Source organism: Labeo rohita, chromosome 1, assembly GCF_022985175.1.
Source record: "Labeo rohita strain BAU-BD-2019 chromosome 1, IGBB_LRoh.1.0, whole genome shotgun sequence".
Taxonomy (NCBI): domain Eukaryota; kingdom Metazoa; phylum Chordata; class Actinopteri; order Cypriniformes; family Cyprinidae; genus Labeo; species Labeo rohita.
In genome coordinates, this window is record NC_066869.1 from 39,098,702 (window position 1) to 39,118,371 (window position 19,670).

Here is a 19,670-nt window from a genome sequence, read left to right on the forward strand (position 1 = left end):
TTGTTCTAAGTAGTTATCGTTAAGAGTGATTCTCACTGTCATTGTGTATTATCTATTGAGAAACGCTTTCAATTAAAGCCTTGCTAACCTATGGGTGAAGGTCTCTTATAGGAAAGAAAAAAAAAAAAAAACACAAATTAGATCTCTGTAATATCTTTGCTTCTCTTAAGTGAGTTTAAATGGTGAATAAATGGAGCTGTTACTTAAGTCTCTTGCTTCTCTGATTTTTTTTTTTGAGAAAAAAGGCCACTGTAATCTCAAGTGTGTTCTTACTAAATTCTTTCAAGGCCAAGTAAGTGCTATTGCATGTCAGTGTATGTCAACAATTGTGTCTAATTTTATCTCTTCATGAGTACAAATGAAAATTGAAGTTTTAAAAGAATAAATAAATACTATTATTTAGCAAGGATACATCATGTTGTTCAAAAGCGACACCAATAAGATCACAAAAGATTTCTATTTCACATGAATGATATTCTTCTGAAATTTCTGTTTAAACAAAAAATAAATAAATAAATAAATAAAAAACAATAATGTATAAATAATTAGAAATGTTTTTGAGCATTAAATCAGCATGTTAGAATGATTTCTGAAGAATCCTGTGACAATAAAGACTAAAGTAATGCTGAAAATTCTGCTTTTGCCGTTACATTTTAAAATATATTTAAATAGAAAATATCTGAAATTGTAATATTTCAACGTTTAAAAAAATCATTCCAACGCCAAATCTTGGAATGTTAGTGTAAATCTGAAACAAATCTTCCAGACTCCAGTGAGGAAGAATGTGGAACTCCACTCTCTTCTGTGCCATAAATGAAACATCTGAGAAACAAAATGTTCCTCTGGGCTCTTTAATATGCATATATAATGCATATTTGGAAGCTGCACCTGTCAGACTGCTATCAATGAAAAATAGGATGTTCTACAGTATACTAATTTGAGTTTCAACATTTGTAGCACACAAGCTATTGCATATTGTCGCAGCATAATGTTTGTGTGGGAGACAGAAAGCGCGAGCGCGTCAGTCACGGAGGTTAAGCTTTTGGCTTTGTGGTTGTTTGTGTTTGTGAGAGAAGAGTTTGGCTAAAGACACAGAGGTTTGGCTGTGTGAATGTGTGTGAAAAGCAGACTCTGACTAAAGTCACAAAGGTTGGGCTTTTGGATGTTTGTGTGTGTGTGTTCTTGGGTCTTGGCTGGGGTCCAGTCAGTGCACCAGCAGCAGAAACAGAGCTGATAGAATATTAATGGACTTTGACGGCAAACATTAAAAACCAACCCTTTAATCTGACACAGGCCATTTCCTTTCCCTTTCCAGCATGACATCCAACTGTGTCTGTGTATGTTTACTGATGTGACTGTCTGTTAAACCAGGTGTGCATCACCGCCTGCCTGCCTTTGTGTATGTGTGTCCACATCTACAGCGGTGTGCAGGCACATCTAACAATCTTGTTTGTGAGGTTTCAGGCCCGAGTGTGTATGTGTGTGTCTGCTTTCCGCAGTCATCAACATAATTAGAGAGAAACACTCTTACCTGACGGCTCAAAGGAAATTAACGAGGCCTGATTAATTAGTGCTTAGCCTCTCCTCTGCGTTCCATGACTCTGCATATTGAAAGGGCATGCCGCATACAATGAATAATTCAAGCGAGCTGATTTGGATATGGATCTATACTGTGTTCCAACTAAGTACATTCAATTAGTGACATCACTCAAACAGCACAGAAGAGACCCTCAGGCCTCTGCCATTAACTGTAGAATCAGTTTTATACACGATTAGTGTGCACAAACTGTCCTGTTAACTCTCCCGCTTGTTCCATAAAATTATCTAGAAGGATATGCTGCATTTTTGACAGAATTATAATTTGTTCTCTTCTATTAATATTCTACTCTAGTCTATTCTGTTCTCATTTTATAGAAGAATCTCTGTACAAACTAGGGGTTGACCGATATGTGTTTTTCAGGGCAGATTCCGATACCAATTATTACAGATCAAGTAGACCGATAACCGATATTTTGAACCGATATATATGTCTGGTGTAGAACTGAAAAATAATGTCAAAATTAGGAATAGCAAGGGGTCTGATAATAGTACAACGGTAGACCATAGTACAAACTCAACTTTTCTTTAATTCCTATGGAGCAAAAGTTCTCAACAAAATCTCAAACTGTGCTCATATTTGTCCAGATCATAGTCTCTAGAGATTTCAATGCAAGCTCAAACATTTTTCATCAAATTCTTCCAGATTGAGACCTTTTTGTTTTTCATTTGTCTGGTGTAAAAATGAAAATGAATTTCAAAATTAAGAATACCAAGCGCTCTGATGAAAACGGTTTTGAAAATGACTGATACCGATAATTATAAAAATGCTTAATATTGGTGCCGATAATCGGTCCACTCCTAGTACAAATTTAACTTTTTAAGTTTAAGTAAACTTTTTTTTCATTTGTCTGTTGTAAAAAATTAAGAATAAAAAGGGCTCTAACAAAAACTTTCTTTAAATGCTTTTAAATTATTTTATTGGCAAATCCGTTTGAAATTGACTGATACCGATAACCATAAAAATGCTTAATATTGGCGCCGATAATCGGTCGACCCCTAGTACAAAGTTAACTTTTTTCATAGGGAGCAAAAGTTCTCAACTAAATTTTAGACTGTGCTCAGATTTGCCCAGATCATAGTCTCTAGAGACTTCAATGCAAGCTCAAAGATCTCATCAAATTTTTCCAGATTGACACCTTTTTTTTTTTATTTTGTTTGGTGTAAAAATTAAATTGAATGTCAAAATTAAGAATAAAAACGGCTCAGACAAAACCTCTTTAAATGCTTTTAATAATTTTATCGGCAAATCAGTTTTGAAAATGACTGATACCGATAACCATAAAAATGCTTAATATCGGCACCGATAATCGGTCAACCCCTAGTACAAACCTAACGTTTTAGGGAGCAAAATTTCTCAACAAAATAAACTCAGATTTGCCCAGATCATAGTATCATTTAAAGCAAACTCAAACATTACTCATCAAATTCTTCCAGACTGAGACCTTTTTTTTTTTTTTAATTTGTCTGGTGTAAAATGAAAATTAATGTCAAAATTAAGAATAACAATGGCTCTGACAAAACCTTTCTTTAATTTATTTTAAATTATTTTATCTGCAAATTGGCCACAAAAAAAGACCAATACCGATAATCATAAAACATCGGACGTCCCCTGGTACAAACTTAACTTTTTTTTCTAGGGAGCAAAAGTTCTCAACAAAATCTCAAACTGCGCTCATATTTGCCCAGATCATAGTCTCCAGAGATTTCACTGGAAACTCAAATATTTGTCATCAAATATGTGTCATCCAAGATAGAGACCACTTTTTTCAGTGAATGAATCATTCTCGTTCATGCACTGACTCACTTTGTACAAAGAAGACTCTCCCTTATGAATCACATGCCTGCTTTATCTCCCCTCAAATAATGACTACTGAATAAGCAAATGACAAGTGTGGGTTGTAAAGGAGAATATCATAGGTTGGATAAGAACAAGGCTCAAAGCAGTACTAACTGTACAATCCAGTGTCTTAAAAAATGGGCCCGTGGGAAAAATTTTTTCTGCAAAATTATATCACATTGCACTTTTGTATGCTTCGTGGCACTTTAAAACCGAAATGTCCTGTGGGTGTTAAAAAAAGGAAAGAAAAAAGAAAGGAACACTAATACTAATCTACAGAACACCTACACTAATCTCTGACAGCATTAACAAAAGCAATGATTCACCGATGCCAATGCTATTTTAACTTGCTTCTACAAGTCTTTGAACTTGTTTATTGTGACTCAAGCAAGTGCAATGCTGTACCAGGTGAGCTACCAAGCAAGTTTACTATGTTAGATGAGCCATATATATGGAGCTGGTTATGTGATGCAATTAGTTTACAAGCTATGTGTTTTATGTGTCCCAAAGCTTTTAACAAAACCAGGATTCAATGACTCACTCACTCATAACACACAAAAATACATACACTTGTCGCCACCTATTGCTGATGTTTTGCACCTATGGTATTTACCTGTAATAACGTATCATGCTGGAAGGACAACAAAACAAATCAATAAAGAAATCTGAATGAATCTTTTGAAAATTCCTTATAACAACTCTCTTTCTGTTCAGTGGAAGAAAAAAAGTCATAGGGGTTCAGAACAACATAAGTGTGAAAAAAGGATTTTTTTAACAGAACTTCCTTTTGTCCCGAGCTATGAAAGAGCCCCCTTTAAGCAATAAAGTTTCCTTCTGGAATAGCAGCGCTTGCCCAAAAGGCAGCAATACTCTACACAAGTGTTTACAAATGTGGGGCTTAAAGGCATTAAAGGAGGATGTAAAATTGTGCACACACAGAGAGACAATTTGCCATTGCTGGTTTACCTTAGTTTAGTATTCACTCATATGCCTGTCCTGCGGAAAACAATTTCACTCGCCTGTGTGTAAGCACAGCAAACACTGACAGTTATTAATACAAGCAGGTGGCAAACTGACAAGCGTAAGTTTGTGTAGGATGGAGATAGACGGACAGATACACACATCATTTACAATTTCCTGTACGTCTCCTGCTCAATGACATGAGAAGGATAAGTGAACGTGTGTGCCGGACTGGCGTTTCTGCGACGGGATAAAGGTCACAGAGATGCGTATGTGTTCTGCAATAGCGTGACAGATACTCGCGATGATCATCCTGCACCACGGCTCGCTCTGACTGCAGCATTTTACACTAACGCTCCCCCTCTCACTCTTTCTGTCGGCTCTCTTCCTTCTCCCTTGTTTCTCCTCTTTATCCGTAACTCTCGTCTCTTTTCCTTCCCTTGCTTTTTCAACCCCGTTCGTTCATTCAGCCCACCTCAAATTCTCTCATCTTTCTCTGTATATCTCTCATCCTCTCTCTCTTTCTCTTTCTTCCCCTCTCTCAGCTCCAGGTGATTTACAGGGCTGCTCAGCAGTATCTGAGTATCAGCACTGAGTCTGTGTGAGGAATAATAATCACCATGCAGTGAAAGAGGCACTGCAGAGAGAGAGAGAGAGACACGGAGGGAGAGTGAGAAAGAGAGAGGTGGAGAGTGTGTCGTGAGAAGAGCAGAGAGCAAACAGAGGTAAGAAGTGGTTGCGCTAGAACACACACACACACACAAACACACACAGACATACAAGCGTGGATTAGCGCACATTAACTGTTGCAGTGGGGTCATCGACTGACTGCAACACAAAGTCACGGAGGAAGACGAGCACCAGTGCCCCTCAGTGGACGAAATCAAGCACTGTCAATTTCTCAAACATGCTGTGAATGGAATGACATCAGTGCCTTCCTACACATTCTTTAGCAATGATATTGTGCCTCGGGTCTGCAGTATATTTTAATTTTTGTGAGATTTATCATTTTTAAAAACGTATTTTTGACATTTTTATTGACAGTCTAGAGGGGACGTGATATGATAAGGAGCGGAAACGGGATAGGGATTGAGGGATTGAGGGATTGAGAAATTACATGAGCAGAATTTGAAATATTGGATCATGTGCACTCTAGGATCCGACTATGAATATTATATTCTTAAGAAATTTAAAATAAAAGAGTTTTTAAGATTCAAAATTTGCCATGATGTCAGCATAATATTTGCATACTGACTTGCTTTTTAGTCTGTTCTGTCTAACACTATTGATTTAAATTATGTGACACTAAAGACTGGAGTAATGGAGTAATGCTGAATATTCAACTTTGACATTAGAGGGAAATATATATATATATATATATATATATATATATAATGTGTGTGTGTGTGTGTGCATGTGTACTTGTTTTTGCTACATTGTGGGGACCAAATGTCCTCACAAGGACAGTAAAGCCTGAAATGTAAAAAAAAAAATGATTAAAAATAGTAAATGATATTCATCTGAAAATGTAACAATGCAAACATGTTTTCTGTAAGGGGTAGGTTTAGGGTTAGGGTTGGGTTAGGGGATAGAAAATATAGTTTGGTCAGTATAAAAACTATAGAAGTCTATGGAAAGTCCCTGTGTGTGTGTGTGTGTGTGTGTGTGTGTGTGTGTGTGTGTGTATTTTTCCACAAGTTTTGTATTTATGCAAATTTTATAACATCCAAGGTACATATTTCTAGTAATTGTGCAGTTCATTATCATATTTATTTTCATAAAGTTTTGGAAATGTTTTCCTCTCCCCAAATTTGACTGATTTATGAGATTTGTTCTATTTTGAATCCAACCTTTTTTATAAAATGCATAAAGTTGATAATACTGTTCCACTTTAGCACAATCGAATATGCTTAAGTATATATTTTTAGTTGGACTTCAGCACTACTTCTTAAGTACAAAATTAGTTGTTCCAATTTAGCAAACTTTAAGTATACTAGTTTAGTATACTTAAAGTATAACTGCAGTGTATTTTTATTAAGTGCATGATATGTAAATGTATTTGTAGTATACTTAGAATGAAACAAATGTAAACACATTTTAGTACATTTATTTTCCACTATGGTGATTTCAAAGTTGAGGATTCATTAGTTTGAAAATGCACTGAACCAAACACTATCATAACATCATAACAGCTGATAATTCAATATAGTTCATTTTTGACAAAACATCCCATGTTACGGTCATGACTGCACATTTTCGGTTTTGGTAGCACATCGCTTTACAGAATTTTAACTCACATACTAAAACACTACTAAAACATACTAAAATACTAATAAAAACAAAAAATGCAGAAATGTATTCAAATTTTGTTTGTTTATCCCAAATAAAGGATTATGTTTTTCCTTTTTGTCACTACTGAAACAATGATGACATGTTTTGGTTGTGACTATTATGGTAGTGACAATTTTAAGGAATAACACCCCAAAAAACAATGATCTCATTGCTGAAACTTCATCTAATGTTTCTGTTGTGACTGTTTCTGTTGTGACTGTTTCGGTAATGACGAATTTTGATTCTTTTGAGCCTAACTTATAGATGCTAATCAGCGCATGATTAGCTAGCACAGTTTTGAACCATTGTACACATATAAAAACTAAATGTAATGGAATAACTCTTAAAAAAAAGTGTGCTTAATTGCAGAAAAAAGTGTTTGGTAGTGACGTTCTCTAAAGTTACACACAGATTTTCAGACTTCTGAACACATTTACCTCAAAATTATGGGACCTCACACCTTATAGCTATGGGAGAGAGGGACACATAAATATTTCCTGATCATAAATGTAGGGGTGTAGTTAAAATCTAAAGCCAATGGACTAAAACATACACTGTTTCGGTAGTGACATAAAAATGTGTGACACTTATTTTACGTTAAGGTTCATGATTTACAAAGAAAATATAAAGTAAAGTAAATATATTCATTTCAATTCAAATTTTTAAAAACAACAATGAAATAAAATACTTTTTTTTTTTTTTAATATTGTTTTCTTAAGTTGAAATGTAGAAGGTAGGGTTCAGGACAGCCACCTCCCAACTGAAAGTACCCAATAAATGCTGATTTTATATATATTAAGCTTACTGATATTTTAAACATTGTTGTGGGTTTCAATAGATAATAGAAGGATCATAGTCAACATCTAAGATTTGAATTCTTAAAGGGGTCCTATAATGCTCTTTTACGAAGTATTGATTTTGTTTTGGGGATATACTAGAACATGCTTTTATGCTTGGTGATTCAAAAAAACGCATTATTTTTCACATAATTTACATTATTACAATACCTTTCTCCCAGCCTGGTAGCTTTTAGACAGTGTTTCAGTACTGCAACGCCCCTTGTCAAAGCAGCAATTGCCGTGTATAACTGTTAGAGCAAGCTAGATTAAAATGATTCTTTGTTTTAAATATGGATATTTTTCTTACAAAAATGCATCGATTCACTACAGGAAGCCTTTATTGACCCCCTGGAGCCATGTAAGGCACTCTTTATTATGGATGCACTTTATTGGACTTGTTTTGGACTGATGAGGAGAAACACCCGTCTATGCCATTCTAAAGCTTGGGAGTGCCAGGATAATACAACTCTGATTGCATTTGTCTGAAAGAAGGAAGTCATATACACCTAGGATGCATGGAGGGTGAGTACATAATATGCTACAGTAGTGTTGGGTCCTATCGTCAGCCTGCGAGATCGCGGATACATGATATTATCGTGCTGATACTTAGTTTCATTGCCTGAAACCAGCTCCTACATAAGGCTAAAAGCAGCCTAACATTAACATTATTAAAGAACATTATCATTGATTAACCAAGAATAGTCTAGTGCAGGTTTATGCATGTTAAAAAAAAGTCTCTGTGGCGCGTTGTGGCTCTGACGCGGCCACTCTAGTCATTGCTTGTTTTTATACCCGCCGCACTGTGGCTCGTTGAAACGTCTCAGAAGCTGCTCTCTGTGCTGCATCGCTAAAGTTAGGGTAATACCCCACCTCGTCCCTACCCAACCATTTGAATATCCGTAGGTGGGATTTATTTTAATGATATTCTAATGGGCCATGTGGTCACTTCATAACATCCGGAAAACGCTGTAGTCCAAAGGAGCTGTTTGTTGTAGTTCTTGAAAAGGGATTTTTTAAAAACCAAATATCTCACTTTGGAGAGGACTTTGAGATTTGTAAATGTGTAGATCTTTTTTTATGCTCAAACATACACACCACACACTGACTAAAATTCAAAAAGTGAAAAAGCATAATAGGACCCCTTTTAAATGCTTTTTAAATGTGTTTTTTTTTTTTTTTTTTGGTTGTGGGACAGCAGTTTGCACCAATTTGGAACATTCTAAATTTTAGTTTTTGTTTAAGACTTTTATACACATTCCGTGACCTTACAGCGACCTTTTACACCAATATAATTAGTTTAATGAAGCCAGACATCTGACTGCAGTCAAAGCGCCACAGCTGAGTCAAAGTCAAACAAGTATAAGCACTTAATTCCTAGAGGAACCAAAGTGCATCTTCTGAGGCAAAGCTGTTTAACCAACCACACGGCGTTTGGGACGGATTAAGCTCTTGAGTGGAGGGCAAACTAATCCATACGTGATTGGGCTTTGACTGAATAAAAGATAATGATTAGGTGCATGTTTGACAGACGTCTTCCTGGTTCGTTTCGCTGAGAACAATGCTTACCTAATGAGGGTGTCCTGATGTTAGCAAGCTCTGTATATGTGGAGGTGATATTTATGGCTTTTCCCTCATCATCCTCTCAGACTTTCACATAAAAGTCTCCATTGTGCTTTACGAAGTAAACAGGATGCTTCAGCTACAGCCTTGCTTTCATATGTGTGTGTGTTGTGCATAGGAATTTCACATGTGTGTGTCTGGGTATATATCTATGGCGAGACAGAGAAATTTAATGAATACCCACTTGTAACGAAAAGCTACACCCACACACACACATGCACACACACACACCGTCCCCTATTGTCCATTTTACACTGACCAGCAACTGAACAAAGCAGTTCTGTTACAGAAAATAAAAAAAAAAATTCACACAATGAAGTGAATAAGGATGTCTTGCAATGTGTGTATAATGAGCTGTATAAGTATGTCCCGTGCCGGGTGAGTTATTTTCACACGCAGATGAGCTCATGCCATATAAGACGCCGTTTTTAATCAGTTATGCTACATGCAGTTTTGCCAACGAACATATGCACACGCAATCCTGGATCTGTTTCCTGTCAGAAACTTGTCACTGAGGTGACACGCGGCGAGATGAAAAATACGTAATCATGCCATTTTCACAGTCTCTGAACGCAAAACAATAAATTCGTACACACACCTACACTCAGCGGCCTAGACGGCGAACACACCCCTGTGACACACATAAATTTGAACCGAATGTCTCACGGCATGCTGCGGTTGCTGTGACAATAACCTCTGTGTGTGTATGCGTGTAAGACAGAGGGGCGTTATTAGGCAGAGCACACTAAACTCTTTCAGTCCACCCCCCATTATCAGTTCCTCTCAGACGCAATCGCTCATCTCTGTGAAGCCTACATCATCTAGGTTCATCTCATGACGTCCACTGTGAGAATAGGCCCTTTCTGTGACAAAGGCATAATTAACATCCAGCGTCGGGGAGCAGCTTACTAAAAGTAGTGACACTGTGAGGTTAACATCCGTGCTTCAGAATGACACTATTTCTGCAGTTTTTTTTGAAAACTGTTTTAAAGTTGAGTCTAAACGGCAAACAGTTTAAGGTACTAATCAAACATTGTGGGGGAAATTTGTTCTTTTTCTGTCGCATATAAAGCATTTGAAAAACTGGTTCATTTTAGTAAATCAGTTTACCTGAATGGTTCATTTTATCACACTAGTTCAATAAACTGATTCACAGATTCATTTGTGTCCATGCAGCTTTTTTGTTCTTTAGCCATATGTGACCCTGGACCACAAAACCAGTCTTGTGTTTGTAGCAATAGCCAAAAATACATCGGATGGTTCAAATTTATCGATTTTTCCTTTATGCCAAAAAACATTAGGATATTAAGAAAATATAGTGTTCCTTGAATATATTTGGTAAATTTCCCACCGTAATTATATATCAAAACTTAATTTTTGATTAGTAATATGCATTGCTAAGAACTTAATTTGGACAACTTTAAAAGGCAATTTTCTCAGTATTTTGAGTTTTTTGCACCATCAGATTCCAGATTTGTAAAAAGTTGTATCTCGGCCTAATATTGTCCTTTCCTAACAAACCATACATCAACAGAAAGTTTATTTATTTAGCTTTCAGATGATGTATAAATCTCAATTTTGAGAAATGTACACTTATGACTGGTTTTGTGGTCCAGGGTCATGTATAATAAATAAATAAATAATTAGATTATTTTTAGCACTATATATATATATATATATATATATATATATATATATATATATATATATAATGTTTTGTTAAGTATCACTTTTGGTCACTTCTATTTTTATATAAATTAAGCTGTTTTCTGGTTTCATGCATAGAATTTAACAGAATTTAGTCATTGTGTCAGAACAGATGGTGCGGCAATTTTTCATTCCTTCATTCATTCATTCATTCATACATTCATTCATTCATGTCTTGTTAACTTTTAGTCATTAGGTTTTTATATAAATTATGCTGTTTCATAGTTTTATTTATGGAATAAAATGGAATGGATTCATTGGTGTTCATGCGCAGATGTCTATGTGCAATTTTTCATTTCCCAGCCATGTATAAAATTAAAATATAATATTTATAACAATAACTTTTTCAAAATAAAATAATATTTTGTTAAACGTCACTTTTGTCAGCTGCATTTTTAATATAAAGTCTGTTGTTTTCTAGTTATTTTATGGAATTTTTGCGTAAATAGTGTAAATAAATTTAGTGTAAATAGTGGAAGTGCTGCCCATCATTGAACTAATAAAATAAAATAAAATAAAATAAAATAAATGGAAAAAGAAGTAGCTAGAACAACAATTTCAAAATACTGTCCAGTTCTCCACCATTCCCTCTGCTACTTTTCTCCCCCTGCTGTCGTTTTCAGTCATAAAATATTAAGACCATTAAATGCAAACATTAAATCACTCTGTACTTTAATAAATACCAATCCAGGGGAGTAACGACCAGCATAAACCATCATAAAGACACCTGACAATATTAGGCCCCGCTCTTTAAATACCAGGTTGTAGTAAACATCAATTTCACGAGTTCAAATGTTCATTTTATCCCTGAGTGTGATGAATGTAATCTGGTTCGGTTTGCTGTCCACAATCCAAGGGCTTGAGCCCACCCCCACCTCCCGGACGTATTTAATTATAGAAATTAAGGTGGAGTCAGGGTGGTGGAGCGATGCCAGAAGAACTATCAAAGGAGTGAGCTAAGCAGCTGTGTATATATCCTTTGTGGCATGATTAGCAGAATTGGATGAACATGCTCCTCCTGAACATCCGCTTGGAACTCAGTTGTGATGTCTCGTGTATGTGCTGTATACTGTATATATACAGATGTCATAATTACTTTTCACCATATTACTGAGCGAGAAAGTAGACAGATGACCTAAAATGATGAGGGGAAAGGAATCGGGACACAACCCCAGATTCGAACCCTCATTTCTCACCACAGATCAATATGTCTAACCACTAGCCCACGGCACAAACAAATGTCAAATGTAATGTGGAATATCATACTGTACGATTCATCAGACCCGAATATAACTGATGGCTTACAGGGCTCCTGAGGGAGATTGTTGTTCATGTTTTCTTATAAAATACTGAAACTGTCACAACCACTGTATTTTAAGCAATGCTGATATAACCTGAGATCAGGTCAGCCACTGTGGCCTGACAGAGACAAAATTTGATACTACAAAAAGCTAAAAAGATTAGTTCACCCAAAAAGACGGAAGTTCAGTCATTATTTTCTGAACCTCATGCTGTTTTAAGCCTGCATCACTAACCTTAAAAGCTGAGAACAGAGCAGAGTGGGGGAAAAACAGTTTATAGTCCTGCCTCTGGAAACACACAACATAGGAGAAGAAAAAAAAAAAATCAATCCATTTAGCAACAATAAACAATTGCAGCCCACAACTCAGCACTAATGATGCGTGTGTGAGAAAGAGAGAGAGGGACATTGACATAACAAACCCTTGTGAAAATTAGTACTTATTATAGAAATAACAGTTTTGAGACTGCATACAATTTTTGGACACTTAATTGCCTGTTAATTGCAATTAAACAAAATTCAAAGTGCCATTTTTTAACCTACTTAAGTAGGACTTATATTTCACCCAGCAATGAAAATTCCATCATTAAATATTCATCCTCATGTCGTTCCGAACCTGTAAGATCTTCGTTCATCTTCGGAACACTAATCTTCAGTTTCATTCTAGTTTAGGAGAATTGCACGACGCATGCGTATGAACACGCGTCGAAGACTGATACACAAAAGAAGAAATTGTAGAATAAAGTCTTTATTTTCTTTGCACACAATAATTATTCTCAAAGCTTCATAAAATTAAGGTTGGGCCACGATGTCACATGGACTATATTAACAATGTCCTTACTACCTTTCTGGGCCTTGAACATGTCAGTTGCATTGCCGTCTATGCAGGGTCAGAAAGCTCTTGGATTTTATGAAAAATATCTTAATTTGTGTTCTGAAGATGAACAAAGGTCTTACATATTTGGAACAACATGAGGGTGAGTAATAATGACAGAATTTTAATTTTCGGTGAACTAACCCTTTGAAAAGGTTCACTGAAGTGCTTTGAAACGTAACGTTATTCTATGTGCTGATGTAATTTCAACTGAAACAGGAAGACGGGGCGGGACATATTAAGCAGTTCTGCCCCTTTTTTAAATGGCCAAGCGCTTTGTTTATATCACAGCTTGGGCCAAAGCTATTGAGCTCAGTAAGCCGTATCAACATCGTATTACAGCCACAATCTCATTCATATCACTATAAAATATAACATTCTGTGTAGAATTCAAATGGGTCCGATAAGTTTCGTGGTCTGTGCCAATTTGCACATATGGTCAACTCCGTGCATGTTTCTGGACTGGAGCAGACTGTGCGCGCACTGCGGCGCTTCATGTGACACAACACGAAACCAGACTTCATTCGCCCCAACGGAAAGCATATTTACACTGAATCGTTCCCTATCCCCTATATAGTGCACTACGTGCCAGAAAGACAGTGGACAGAAAGTTGAAGTGCATCCATACTGTGACCCACGACCACAAAACCAGTCATAAGGGTCAATTTTATGAAACTGAGATTTATACATCGTATGAAAGCTGAATAAATAAGCTTTCCATTGATGTACGGTTTGTTAGGACAATATTTGGCCGAGATACAACTATTTGAAAATGTGGAATCCGGGAGTGCAAAAAAGTCTAAATATTGATAAAATTGCCTTTAAAGTTGTCTAAATGAAGTTCTTAGCAATGCATATTACTAATCAAAAATTAAGTTTTGATATATTTACGGTGGGAAACTTACAAAATATCTTCATGGAACATGATCTTTACTTAATATCCTAATAATTTTTGGCATAAAAGAAAAATTTATCATTTTGACCTATACAATGTATTTTTGGCTATTGCTACAAACATACCTGTGCTGCTTAAGACTGATTTTGTAGTCCAGGGTCATATATTTAAGATTTGAAGTACACTATAAGCGCAAATTCAATACAATTAAGCACACTTCTTTTTCACAAGAATCATCAGATAAAACAGCCACACAGTGCAGGTTTGAAGTTGACAACCATCAGCTGAAATTCTGAACCGAAACAAATGCAAATGTGAAAATTTACTTTGACATTTCCTCTTGTTTGCTTATTTGATCATATCAGTTAATCAGGCATTTCCACTGCGCGCGGTGTGAAATACTGCGAATTTGTCTCTCCTCATAAGCTGCGTTCATTCGTCAGCAACCGCACAAACACATACAGCAACCGCGACATCTCAGCGGGAGTTGTCTGACCGTGTCGCGCGACTGAAGCCCGAGCCACAGCTTGAACGTGTTTGTGTGTGTGCATAGATATCAGACATTTTCTTTCTTCCTAGCTGCTTTTCCAGCACAAACGTTTTTAAAAACGTTTGAGTACCCTGAAGAACTGCTATGTGAAAGTTGAACTTCAAAAAAAAGCCTCTCCATCTCACGTTCTGCTTTTCGCTTAGCAAAGTGCTCCCTCTAAATTACAAAGAAAACGAAGCACTTACGGCCCACATAGTTGACAGTCTAACTTATGTTCAGCGAATCTCCCAACACACACACACACACTTCTCATTGCTGCGTTTCCAAAACGTCCTTCTCAGGTCTGTCTTCTTAGATGTATTGCCCCTTTTATCCAACCAATTAGGCGTCAGCATTTCATCTCCCAGGAAACGTGTTTGTGGCTTTAATTGGCCATTTGATTTGCATCGCTTTGATTTAATTCTAACCGAGTGAAGAGTTTTATTTTCGCCCAGGCGGCTGTTGTTTCCCCTGGGGCCGGTGCCACGTGTGAGTGTGTGTGCGGGTTGTGTTCTTGGGTGTTTATGGGTGTTGCTGTATGTGTGCGCAAAAAGCAAACCGAAAAGTGTGTGCGTGGTCCAGATTGGAGAGGGTGTCGGATTTAGATTCAGGGTTAGAAAGTGTGTTGCCTCGGCTGCTTTACTTTCAAACATTTTTAGCATTCTTTGAAGCGTGGTTGGTGTTGTTCTGAACACTGTTACACTTGGGCAGTGTGAGGAAAGCATCATGCCTTATCTCTGTGGGCTTCCTGTCGACGTGTACAGGCAGGTGTAAGGGATCACACACACAAACACTAACACACACACATACACTCAGAGGAACAGGCCCACAGGCCCTGGCTTGCCCACACACACTCATTTTCCACCAGTGGGATGAGATGGAGGGGGGGCGGACGACTGTATAGTGGTGTATCCAAGGAGAACGACAAGTAGTTTTTCTTTTACATGAAAAGCGCTTTTGCAGCAAAAGCACAGAAGAGCAAAAGATTAGATTTATAGGGCTTCTATAGCGTGTCTTAAATGGTAAAATTTTAAAATAACTAAACGAATACAAAAAATACAGCAAGTAAAAAAAACATTCTGTGGTTTTGAGCATAATAATGTCACAGTAGCATATCTGACCGCTTTTAAGACTGTAGTTCACAACCCCCATGACTCCCGGTAGCGCTCCATTCAGCCATTATTCTTCCACCCCATCCTCATGCTGTTCACACATACAATGCCGTAAATGTGAGTAATCAATAAAACAAGCTTATTTTATTTGATTGACACTTTCCAACTGTACATACATGAACAAATCCCTCCGCTGGACATGCTCTGCTGTAAATGGGTAGTTAGGAATTAGTGAGCCAATGTAATCATCTGGTTCGCAGTCCTAACAATGTGATGAAAGGAGGAGAGAAAATCTCATCTCTCCGTTTTTATCTTTTTCCTGTCCTGAGTTTCCTTCAGCAGGAAAAAGTTGAGCCAAGGTATAATCCCTAATTACAGTCTTATAATTAAGTGTGCAAGTCCAAACAGACTAAAACGCTAATTAGAGACTGTGCCCTTTATTCTTTGTTATGCATACTGATATATAGTGCATGTGGAGTGTCAACGTGATCTCATTACAGTTAAAAAATGCTGGGTTATTTTTTTTTTTCAACCCAACCGCTGGGTTGGGTCTATTGGGTTATTAAGTTTGGGATGTTTTTTAAAGTGCTGGGTGGTTTTTGTGTTATCCAGCCATTGGGTTAGTGGCTGGGTCACTGACAGTTGAAACCAGGGCCTAAAACTAACCTTTTGCCACACCTGCCGGCTGGTGACGTGAGAAACCGGTTGATTTTTACTAGCCATTAAACTCTTTTTGCAAAAATAGGCAGTTACTTTAATTATATGCATTTATGGTGTAATTACTACAATTTTGCGTCAATCCATGTTCATATTTAGCGCAAACAATGAGCTGTCACTTTAATTCAGCGCATCCAGTACAGCAAAAATAGACTCGTGCGGAAACGTTTGCTGTACTGCTGCAGACGCACCGCTCCTGGAATGCACTGCCGGACCGCAACCACGTGCAGTGTGAACAGTCAAATCCGTTAACATGAGCGCAAAAAAATACACACTGCATACGTACTGCAAACAGACTATGTGTGAAACTGGTGTACAGTATCAAATACAAGCCTGTCTCTCTTTCATCCATCGTCTAGAGCTCACTAGAACACCGAAAACCGTCATGACTTTCTGATGTTTGCTCATCATGTTTCCATTCAGCTCCGGCGTAACCCCACGTATGTGTCACCACATTCTCAGGTTATGAAGAATAAAGTTAATCTTTAGAAATAAAGCAGCAATATCTTCTCCAGTAAAAGTTATTAGAACCTTGTCTAGGGACAAGCTAGCCATCACACTGCCCTGACCTTATCAGCCCGTTTGTATCCGATTATTTGATTCGCTCTTGTCGCTTATGACAAAGCAGCTAACCAGTCACGATGATTTCATTTTCGGAAAGGATTATTTTATTCGCTTACGTCAGAAACAGCGAATCTCTTTAAAAACTGGCTGTTGTTCTCACTCAACGCCGATTTTTACTCGCAGTTGGTGCTTGGCGAGTGCTTATTTTAGGCACTGGTTGAAACTATACACCCCTCCCCTTCCTTCGACGAAACAACCCAGTGCAGGCTCTTTCTCAGCGCCACCTAATTGGTGCATTTCTTCAGTGAAATTAAGCATTTAGTGATGAGATGTCAGTCAGCTAAACGTGTCAGCAATGGTTGTTTCTAGGGCTGTCAAACGATTAATCGCATACAAAATAAAAGTTTGAGTTTGCCTAATATATGTGTGTGTACTGTGTGTAATTATTATGTATATATAAATACAAATACATTCATGTATATATTAAGAAATATTTACAAGTATATGTATTTATTATAATTTTTATATAATTCATATTATATATAAATAAAAATATTTCGTACATAACATATTTCTCTTAAATATATACATTAATGTGTTTGTATTTATATATATGCGATTAATTGCGATTACTCGTTTGACGGCCATGTTTTGTTTCACATGATGGAAATGCCTTTTGCCTTGCATACATAAACTGATTCACTATAAAACTAAATTTAATTTATTTGGAGGTTAAAATACATTCCCTAATCTAACTTGAATTAAATTGTCACTTTTAAATGATACATTTTTTATTTCTAAAATGCTTATTAAATGAGTTTAAATGTATGTAATAGTGTAAACTATGCTGTATTCATCCAAATAGATTTTTATTTGTTTCATCTTTTTGATTATTACTGTTGCCTCAAGAAATTCTATGTGTAATTATTTCCAACCCATTTTATGCCAGCAATATAGTAGTTTTTAAACAATAATTGAGTTAAATAAAATAACCCGCCATGTTGCGTCAAATATCTAACCCAACCAGCTAGGTCAAAATAACCCAGCATGTGTTTTGTCCAATATTTAACTAGTGCTGGGTTGCCAAATAATCTAGAAATGGATGTTTTAAAACCAGCATTTTTAGAGTGTAGTGTTTGCATTTAATATGCTGTTCCAGCAAATAATTTAGACAAAGTTGGGTCAGCTTTAATAGGGACAATTTTAAAGATATACAAATCTTTATGAAAATCATAGATATATGGATATGTAATAAATGGAACTAATGTGTAAGTTTTAACAAAGATAAATGTATTTAATGAAGTCATCTAATGCATTAAATAATTTAAATAGTTTGAAATTAAGAACACTTAAAACCTTTGTGAGAGCACACATACAAATCAATAAATACTCATTAAGCCCCAACAAAACCACAGACTTAAGTTTTATTAAAAAACCTATTGCCATTAAAAATTTCATCACATTAAGAATTTCTCCATTATTGCTAAATTACATTGTTATTCCAGTAGGTCTCTTTTTTTTGTAAACTAATTATTTATTTAATTATTATTATTGATTTTGATTATTGTCCAATTTATTATTATTGATTTTAATTCAAAAGCACGATTCATGCGAGAATAAAAAGTAAATGTCTTCATGAGTGAGTCGTTGAATCACTCATTTGATCGATTATTATTGAATTATTGAAATTCAATACCTCATAAAGACATTGTCAACAAACAATTCTTGTCAATTCAGCACTGTTGAATGAATGACTTGTTCAAAAACACTCATTCATTCATCGACAAGATAAATGAGTGTCCTTGTGAGTGACTTACTGACTCAATAATTTAACCAGTTCGTTCAAATATGAATTAGTTCACAGTTACAAATATTTGTATGTAAAACCTTTCAAAAATATTTGACATATCTGCAGCGTTTCAGTCATCTTTGTCTATGTGTGTGTGTATGTGGTTTTAAATAGGTCTGGCATACTAATTCTAGTAAATGACATTTTTTTCTGTTAACTAGTTAATCACGAAAAGAAGAATCAAATTTTTTCATTTCTACTGTAATATATGTGTTTAGTAACTACATATTACAGTAATATCTCAATTTGCCAAAAATAGCTGCTCTCTCTCTCTTTCTAGTATTTATTTATTACCTATTATATATTTATTGTCTTTTTTTCTTTCATTACTCAGGGGTTTAACTATGCATCTCTCTCTCTGACAGGCAGTGACAGAAGCAGCCTGGGGTGTTTGAATAAAAGATGAATGCTCAGGCTGGTTCATGACACTGGGGTAACCCTGAACTGTAACTGTAGAACCACAGAGCTGCAGTCAGACCACAACAAAAGGATCACCCCACGAGAACCTTCGGTACGGGGAACCAGGGAATCGGAGAGCCGAGTTAATGCCGGCTCAAATATGAATGCAATTCAGTAAGAGCTGAATAGGAAATGACACTGGGACTCTAAACGCTCGAGCTTTTCCACTCAATGCCAGCAGTGTACTGAAGACACAATACGTAGAGCTAACAAAGAGGTGTGTTATTGTGTGGGTTTGTTTGTTTAATTGCCTACTCTGAGTGTGCGTTTAGCTTTTGTGTATGCGTGTGTGTGTGTTTAATTATAAAAATGCACATTTGTGTGTGTTAGTTTGTATGGAACTGATGCCTTTAGAGAGCAGCCAGCACAGGAATATCTCTAATAATAGCCATCAAACATTTGGCCAGATGATAATTTGGCTTCAGAGGTAGAATATGGTGCATCATTGAAAGATTACGAAGAATAATACTCAGCCCAG

At 36.4% G+C, this 19,670-nt stretch overlaps 1 protein-coding gene across 2 annotated transcripts in view; it reads right to left on the reverse strand.

Moving 5' to 3' along the window:
- The window catches only part of pcdh7a (protocadherin 7a), a 41,930-nt gene that overhangs the window by 11,236 nt on the left and 11,024 nt on the right, over window positions 1–19,670 (reverse strand). The gene's annotated exons all lie outside the window — the stretch shown is intronic.